The sequence below is a fragment of the Hordeum vulgare genome, chromosome 2H, assembly GCF_904849725.1.
Source record: "Hordeum vulgare subsp. vulgare chromosome 2H, MorexV3_pseudomolecules_assembly, whole genome shotgun sequence".
Taxonomy (NCBI): Eukaryota; Viridiplantae; Streptophyta; class Magnoliopsida; order Poales; family Poaceae; genus Hordeum; species Hordeum vulgare.
In genome coordinates this window covers 112,973,664-112,983,347 of record NC_058519.1, presented here as the reverse complement: position 1 = coordinate 112,983,347, position 9,684 = coordinate 112,973,664, and positions in this window count along the sequence as shown.

The window sequence follows — 9,684 nt, the reverse complement described above, 5'->3', positions numbered from 1 at the left end:
ATATCCTCTACCCGAATAACATTTTTCCAAAGCAAAAATAAAAACTTTAAAAAAATGTTTTTTTTCAGAAATTCCCAATTTGCTTTATTTTCTTTTAGCAAATAATCCTTGGATTTTCTTGGCTCCAACATTTCAAAAATTGCCCGCTCTTTGGAGGGTCATTTTCCTCCGCTCTCTCTCTTGCGTGCAAGAGAGTATTTCTCCGGGCTTTTCTCGTGCGAGGAAAAATGGAAAATGCGAATCAAAAGACGAATGAAATTCACGTGCTAAATTTATTTCAAGCAATATGCATAGATGCTTAGCTACAATGTAAAACATTCCCAATTAGCAAAATTGGGATGTTACATAGCATGTGTAGCGTGGAAGATGTTGAGGACTCTTAGTCATTGCGTTGACAATGAAAGCATGCCACCCAAAATTATTATCTCTGTTTTCAAAGCTTGAGCTCTGGCACCTCTACAAATCAATGCTTCCCTCTGCAAAGGGCCTGTCTATTTATGTTCCTGTTGAGTCATCCTCCTCTTACAAAAGCACCAATTAGAGAGCACCTCTGTCATTTTTATGCTTTGCTTTTAACTGTGTTGAGTATGACTATGTCTGGATCTTCATTGCCTGGAATTACAATGTTTAGTCAGCCCTTGGTCTTTGAAGGTGCTCTGCATTCATGTTTTGTGGTCTCAGAAAGAGCTAGCGAGATACCATCTATTTGTGTTGCTTCATGATTATTTTGATAGAATTGTTGACGTTTGAAACTTATTATTATTTGCTCGCTACTTGATTATGCCATTGATATGAGTTTACCGTGAGACCTAGATGTCATTTGCTTGTGATCTTGCTGAAATTCTGGATATGAGTTAGACATAGTTGCAACAACAAGATCAAACAGAGCTCGTCAAAGTTTTTCTTTTGTCTCTTTCAGTTTGTCAACTGAATTGCTTAAGGACAAGCAAGGCTTTAAGATTGGGGGAGTTGATACGTCTCCATCGTATCTACTTTTCCGAATTCTTTTGCCTTTGTTTTGGACTCTAATTTGCATGATTGGAATGGAACTAATCCGGACTGACGCTATTTTCAGCAGAATTACCATGGTGTTGTTTTTGCACAGAAATAAAAGTTCTCGGAATGACCTTGAAATCTACGAGGAATTTTTGTGGAATATATAAAAATATTGGCGCAAGAATAAACTGGAGGGACGGAACCAGGAGCTCACAAGACCACCAGGCCCTGCCCCCCTGGCCGGGGCTGGCAGGCTTGTGAGCCCCTCGGAGCTCCGCGGCCCCCAATTCCAGCTCTATATAACCCCTTTTGTGTAGAAAAAAATCTGGGAAAAGAGTTCATCGCGTTTTACGATACGGAGGCGCCGCCACCTCCTATTCTTCATCTGGAGGGCAGATCTGGAGTCCGTTTTGGGCTCCGGAGAGGGGAGATCGTCGCCATCGTCATCATCAACCTTCCTTCACATTGCTTGCAAGGCTTGTTTGTGATGTAGTATTATAGAGGGGGCCCTCAGATACCTCTCCCTCACATGGAGTGACAAATCCCAGTCTTGATCCATGCTAACTCAACGGATACCTTTGGAGATGCCTATAGAGTACCTTTATAGTCACCGAGTAACATTGCGGCATTTTGCGCACAAGGCATTCCTCAGGTTTCAGTGAGCTACATGATCTCTGATACGTCTCTGTCGTATCTACTTTTCCTAACTCTTTTGCCCGTGTTTTGTTCTCTAATTTGCATGATTTGAATGGAACTAACCCGAGCTGACGCTGTTTTCAGCAGAATTGCCATGGTGTTGTTTTTGTGCAGAAATGAAAGTTCTCGGAACGTCTTGAAAATTCACGGAGATTTTTTCTGGAATAAAAGAAAAATACCCGCGCAAAGATCCACGTGAGGGGGCGTGCCAATGGGCCACAAGCCCCTGGGCCGCGGCCACCCCCTATGGTCGCGCCATGCAGACTTGTGGGGCCCACGTGGCACCACTGCCCCCAATCTCAGCTCTATTTCTTCCGTTTCGCCTGGAAAAAATCGGAGAGAAGGTTTCATAGCGTTTTGCGATACGGAGGCACCGCCACATCCTGTTCTTCATCTAGAGGGCAGATCTGGAGTCCGTTTCGGGCTCCGGAGAGGGGAAATCGTTGCCATCGTCATCATCACCTTCCTCCATCGACAATTCCATGATGCTCTTCATCGTTCGTGAGTAATCTCATCGTAGGCTTGCTGGACGGTGATGAGTTGGATGAGATCTATCATGTAATCGAGTTAGTTTTGATGGGGATTGATCCCTAGTATCCACTATGTTCTGAGATTGATGTTGCTACTACTTTGCCATGCTTAATGCTTGTCACTAGGGCCCGAGTGCCATGATTTCAGATATGAACCTATTATGTTGTCGCCAATATATGTGTGTTTTAGATCCTATTTTGCAAGTTGTAGTCACCTACTATGTGTTATGACCCGGCGACCCCGGAGTGACCATAGCCGGAACCACTCCCGGAGATGACCATAGTATGAGGAGTTCATGTATTCACCAAGTGTTAATGCGTTGGTCCGGTTCTTTATTAAAAGGAGAACCTTAATATCCCATAGTTTCCATTAGGACCCTGCTGCCACGGGAGGGATGGACAATAGATGTCATGCAAGCTCTTTTCCCTAAGCACGTATGACTAGATACGGAATACATGCCTACATTAGATTGACGAACAAGAGCTAGTTACATATCTCTTCGTGTTATGGCTGTTACATGATGAATCACATCCGGCATAATCATCCATCACCGATCCAATGCCTACGAGTTTTTCCTACTGGTCCTTGCTACGTTACTTTGCCGCTACTGCTATCACTGCTGCTACTGTTACTCTGTTGCTATTGTTGTTACTTTGCTGCTACTGGTTACTGTTGCTACTGCTTCTATCATACTACCTTGCTACTGATACTTTGCTGCAGACACTAAATCTTTCAGGTGTGGTTGAATTGACAACTCAGCTGCTAATACTTGAGAAAATTCTTTCGCTTCCCCTTGAGTCGAATCAATAAATTTGGGTTGAATACTCTACCCTCGAATAGGATGGCTACTGTAAATTCGAGCCCGTGCGATCTTATCCACGAAGATATCGGATGAAATCTCGATCATACGTTTGTTCCACACAGTACTAGCTCATACTTGTTTGCAAGTGGTCTTAAGCAGAATTTTGTCGACGGTCACTTTGAGGAAGCATTCTTACTATTTTGTTCGAGTGCAATTGCTATACTCCTGCTCAGATATTCTTGCCTTTTTGATTCAGCATTACCTTCAATATTATTCTGTGGGCTAATGTGTTGTTGATACGTCTCCGACGTATCTATAATTTTTGATGGTTTCATGCTATTATCTTCTCAAACTTTGGATGTTTTGCATGCCTTTTATTTATTTTTTGGGACTAACTTATTAACTCAATGCCAAGTGTCAGTTCCTGTTTTTTCATGTTTTTGACCCCTTTTAGAGGGGCTTTTGAAACGGAGTCCAAACGGCAGAAAATCCCTGAACATATTGTTTTTGAACGGAAGAAGATCGGGGAACTTGGGAGCCAAGGCAGGGGAGCCCCAGGGGCCCCACAAGCCCCCACCCCGCGGCTAGGGGGGCATGCCATCCAGGCTTGTGGGCCCCCTGGAGGTCCCCTGACCTAGGTCTTTCGCCTATATAATCCCATAAGTTCAAGAAAAAATGAAGAGATCATCGAAAGTACTTTTCCGCCGCCGCAAGCTTCTGTCTCCACAAGATCCCATCTGGGGCACGTTCTGGTGCCCTATCGGAGGGGGGACTCGGACACGGAGGGCTTCTTCATCAACACCATGACCTCTCCGATGATGCGTGAGTAGTTCACCATAGACCCATGGGTCCATAGCTAGTAACTAGATGGCTTCTTCTCTCTCTTGGATCTTCAATACAAAGTTCTCCATGATCTTCATGGAGATCTATCCGATGTAAACTTTTTTTGCGGTGTGTTTGTCGAGATCCGATGAATTGTGGAATTATGATCAGATTATCTATCAATCTTATTTGAGTTTCTTCTGATCTCTCTTATGCATGATTTCATATCCTTGTAATTCTCTTCGAGTTGTGGGTTTTGTCTGGCCAACTAGATCGATGATTCTTGCAATGGGAGAAGTGCTTGGTTTTGGGTTCATACCCTGCGGTGACCTCACCTAGTGACAGAAGGGGTAGCGAGGCACGCATCATGTTCTTCCCATCAAGGGTAAAAAGATGGGGTTTTCATCATTGGTTTGAGATTATCCCTCTATATCATGTCATCTTGCCAAAAGCGTTACTCTGTTCGTCATGAACTCAATACACTAGATGCATGCTGGATAGCGGTCGATGTGTGGAGTAATAGTAGTAGATGCAGAAAGTATCGGTCTACTTGTCTCGGACGTGATGCCTATATGTATGATCATTGCCTTAGATATCGTCATGACTTTGCGCGGTTCTATCAATTGCTTCATAGTAATTTGTTCACCCACCGTAATACTGGCTATTTTGAGAGAAGCCTCTAGTGAAAACTATGGCCCCAGGGTCTACTCCACACCATATTTTCAGCCTTACCCTTTTTACTTCGTTGCTCTTTCCGCCTTCAGATCTCACTTTGCAAACAATCTTGACGGGATTGACAACCCCTTTGAAGCATTGGCTGCAAGCTTGTTTGTGTTTGCGCAGGTAGTTTGGACTTGACGAGGCCCTCCTTCTAGATCGATACCTTGGTTCTCAAACTAAGGGAAATACTTAGTGCTCCTGTGCTGCATCACCCTTTCCTCTTCAAGGGAAAACCCGACGCAAACCAGAGAAGTAACAAGAAGAATTCCTAAGCGCCAGGGAAGGACTTTTGTTGCCGCAGCAGAAGAATTTCTGGCACCGTTTCCGGGGAGGAAGATCAAGTCAAGAACTCATCCAAGTAGGTGTCGCAAACTCATCTCATGCATTTACTTTGTTTGCCAGTTGCCTCTCGTTTTTCTCTTCCCCACTTCACCAATTTGCCTTTTTCGTTCGCCTTTCCGTTCGCCTTTTCTTTTGCCCTTTTTTCTCGCCTGCTCTTTGTTTGCTTGTGTGCTTGCTTGCTTGCTGAAGTCACCATGAACGAAAACACCAAACTTTGTGACTTCTCGAATACTAATAATAATGATTTTATTAGTACTCCGATTGCTCCCGCCACTAGTGCGGAGTCATACGAAATCAATGCCGCTTTGCTGAATCTTGTTATGAAAGAGAAATTATCTTGCCTTCTTAGTGAAGATGTCGCATCCCATCTCAATACCTTCATTGAGCATTGCGATATGCAAAAGAAAAAAGATGTGGATAATGACATGATTAAATTGAAGCTTTTTCCTTTCTCGTTGCGAGATCGCGCAAAAACTTGGTTTTCTTCTTTGCCCAAAAATAGTATCGATTCTTGGGATAAGTGCAAAGATGCTTATATATCCAAGTATTTTCCGTCGGCTAAGATCATCTCTCTCCGTAATGATATCATGAATTTCAAGAAACTTGATCATGAACATGTTGCACAAGCTTGGGAGAGAATGAAGTTAATGATTAGAAATTGTCCCGCTCATGGCTTGAGCCTTTGGATGATTATTCAAATCTTTTACGCTGGCTTGAATTTTGCTTCTAGAAATATCTTGGACTCCGCCTCAGGTGGAACGTTCATGGAAATCACGTTAGGAGAAGCCACAAAGCTCTTAGACAACATCATGACAAACTACTCTCAATGGCACACTGAAAGGTCACCCACTAGTAAAAAGGTACACGCAATAGAAGAAATTAACTCGTTGAGTGCTAAGGTGGATGAGTTAATGAATTTGATTGCTACTAGAAGTGCTCCTTTGGATCCTAATGATATGCCTTTGTCTTCTTTGATTGAGAGTAACAACGCTAGCTTGGACGTTAATTTTGTTGGTAGGAATAACTTTGGCAACAACAATGCTTTTAGAGGAAACTATGTTCCTAGGCCTTTTCCTAGTAACTCCTCTAATAAATTTGCCAACTCCTACAACAATACTCATAGAAATTACAATAGATTACCCTCTGATCTAGAGAGTAATATCAAAGAGTTCATCAACTCTCAAAAGATTTTCAATGCGTCCATAGAGGAAAAACTACTCAAAATTGACGATTTGGCTAAGAGTGTGGATAGAATTCCTTGTGATGTTGATGCTTTGAAAGTTAGATGTGCTCCTCCCAAAATCAACATGGATGAAACTTTGACAGCTATGCGTGTTTCCATGATTGAGAGCCAAGAAAGAACCGCCCAAATTCGTGCTAGACATGAATGTCTTAAAAAGGCGTGTTCTCGTGATGAGAATCACGAAGATCTTAAAGTGCTTTGTGTGACTCCCATTGAATCTTTGTTTTCTTGTGTCAAACCTAATGATTACGGGGCTGGATATGAATCCACTTTGGTTGAAAAGTGCCCCAATGATTCGGAGTCCATCTATCTTGATGCTAAAAGCATTAAAAGTGGAGTAGAAGACGTTAAAACTTTGAGTAGTAATGAAATTACTACCGTGGATTTCAAGGAATTCAATTATGATAGTTGCTCCTTGATTGAATGCATTTCTTTGATGCAATCCATGTGGAACTCTCCACATGCTTATAGCCAAAACAAAGCCTTTATCGATCATATCGTCGAAGCTATGATAAAATCTCTTGAAGAGAAACTTGAATTGGAAGTCTCTATCCCTAGAAAGCTTCATGATGAGTGGGAACCTACCATCAAAATCAAAATCAAAAACTATGAGTGCAATGCTTTGTGTGATTTGGGTGCTAGTGTTTCTGCGATTCCAAAGTCTTTATGTGATGTTCTGGGTTTTAATGAGATTGAAGAGTGTTCTCTTAATTTGCATCTTGCTGATTCTACTGTCAAGAAACCCATGGCAAGGATCAATGATGTTCTTATTATTGCAAATAGGAACTATGTACCCGTGGATTTCATTGTGCTTGACATTGATTGCAATCCTACATGCCCTATTATCCTTGGTAGACCTTTCCTAAGGACTATTGGTGCTATCATAGATATGAAGGAAGGGAATATTAGATTTCAATTTCCTCTAAGGAATGGCATGGAACACTTTACTAGAAAGAAAATAAGATTGCCTTATGAATCCATGATGAGGGTCACTTATGGTTTGAGCACCAAAGACGACAATACGTGATTCTATCGCTTCTATGCCTAGCTAAGGGCATTAAACAATAGCGCTTGTTGGGAGGCAACCCAATGAATTTATTTTTTTCTTTCTGTTTTGTTGCGTCCACACTTTCATAATTCTGTTGTGATTGTTTTTTTTTGTGTGTTTCTTTTTGTGTTTGAGCCAAGCAAAGCCTTTATGACTAGTCTTGGTAATGGTTGTTTGATCCTGCTGGAAAAAGACAGAAACTTTTCGCTCACGAGATTATTTTTCATTTTTATTCAGAACGAGATTTTGAGTTGATTCTTTTTGCTGCTGATTGATATGCTTTTTCCCAGACCGTCGTAATTTTTCAGATTTTTTGAGGTACCAGAAGTATACGAAGTATAGAGATTGCTACAGACTGGTCTATTTTTGACAGATTATGTTTCTGTTGACTTGGTTGCTTGTTTTGATGAAACTATGGTTAGTATCGAGGGGTACTAGCCATGGAAAAGTGAGAATACAGTAGCCCATCATCAATATAGATGGAATTCAAGTTTGCTACAGTACCAAAAGAAGTGGTAGTTTGTTTTCTTGTACTAATGTTATCACAAGTTTCTTTTTAAGTTTTGTGTTGTGAAGTTTTCAAGTTTTGGATGATGTTCTCATGGACAAAGAGATAAGGAGTGGAAAGAGCTCAAGCTTCGGGATGCCCAAGGCCTCCCAAGCCAAATTCAAGGACACCAAAAAGCCTAAGCTTGGGGATGCCCTGGGAAGGCATCCCCTCTTTCGTCTTCAATCCATCGGTAACATTACTTGGAGCTATATTTTTATTCACCACATGATATGTGTTTTGCTTGGAGCGTCTTGTATCATAGGAGTCTTTTCTTTTTGTTTGGTCACAATCATCCTTGCTGCACACCTTTTTGAGAGAGAGAGACATGCACTCATCGTGATTTTGCTAGAATGCTCATAGTGCTTCACTTATATCTTTTGAGCTAGATACTTTTGCTCTAGTGCTTCACTTATATCTTTTGAGCTAGATACTTCTGCTCATAGTGCTTCACTTATATCGTTTGAGCTAGATAATTTTGCTCTTGCGCTTCACTTATATCTTTAGAGCACGGCGGTGCGTGATTTGGTAGTTGGCTTATGCTATGAAAGTAGTCCCAAATATGCTAGGTACCCAAAGAGGATTAAAAAACCTCCATCTTCATGTGCATTGAGTAGAAAGAGAAGTTTCGATTCCTCTCAATTAGTTTTGAGACATGGATTCGGTAATATTAATAGTTATGTTAGTAGGGTGTTGTGAATCTAGAGATACTTGTGTTGGAGTTAGTGATTCCCGTAGCATGCACGTATGGTGAACCGCTATGTTAGGAAGTCGGAGCATAATTGATCTACTGATTGTCATCCTTTCTGTTGAGGTCGGGATCGCGCGATGGTTTACACCTACCAACCCTTCCCCTCGGAGTATGCGTTTAGCACTTTGTTTCGATTACTAATAAAAACGTTCGCAACCAGTATGTGAGTTCTTCATGACTAATGTGAGTCCATGGTATAGATGCACTTTCACCTTCCACCATTGCTAGCCTCTCTAGTGCCGCGCAATTCTCGCCGGTGCACAAACCTACCAAATTCCTTCCTCAAAACAGCCACCATATCTACCTACTATGGCATTTTCATAGCCATTCCGAGATATATTGCCATGCAATTACCACCGTTCCGTCTCATGACTTGTGCCGTCACTCTCATATTGACATTGCATGATCGTAAGATAGCTAGCGAGATGTTTCAACGTCATACGCCATGCTAGATCGTTGCATATCGTGGTACACTATCAGAGGCATTTCCTATAGAGTCATCACCATTTTGAGGTGTGACTAAATAAAAGTGTGATGATCATCATTGTCCCATTTGTGGAAATAAAAGTAATAATAATAAAAAGAGGCCAAAGAGCCCAAAAACAAAAAAAAGAGAATAGAGAAAAAAAAGAGGCCTAAGAGCCCAAATGGAAAAAAGAGAGAAAAAGAGAGAAGGGACAATGCTACTATCTCTTTCCACACTTGTGCTTCACTTAGCACCATGTTCTTCATGATTAAGAGCTTCTTGCTTTGCCACTACCATATGCTAGTGCGAATCTTCACTATATAACTTGGCTTGTATATTCCAATGATGGGCTTCCTTGAAATCGCCCTAGGTCTTCGTGAGCAAGCAAGTTGGATGCACACCCACTAGTTTTCCTTTTGAGCTTTCACATGCTTATAGCTCTAGTGCATCTCTTGTATGGCAATCCCAACTCATTCACATTGATATCTATTAGTGGGCATCTCCATAGCCTATTCATACGCCGAGTCAATGTGACCATCTCCTCCTTTTTGTCTCACAACCACCACCACACTCTATTCCACCTATAATGCTCTATCGATGGCTCGCGCTCATGTATTGCGTGATAGTTATAAAAAGTTTGAGAAAGTAAGAGTGCGAAAACAATTACTTGGCAAATTCCGGGGTTGTGCATGATTTACATTAGTTGTGTGAGGATGATGG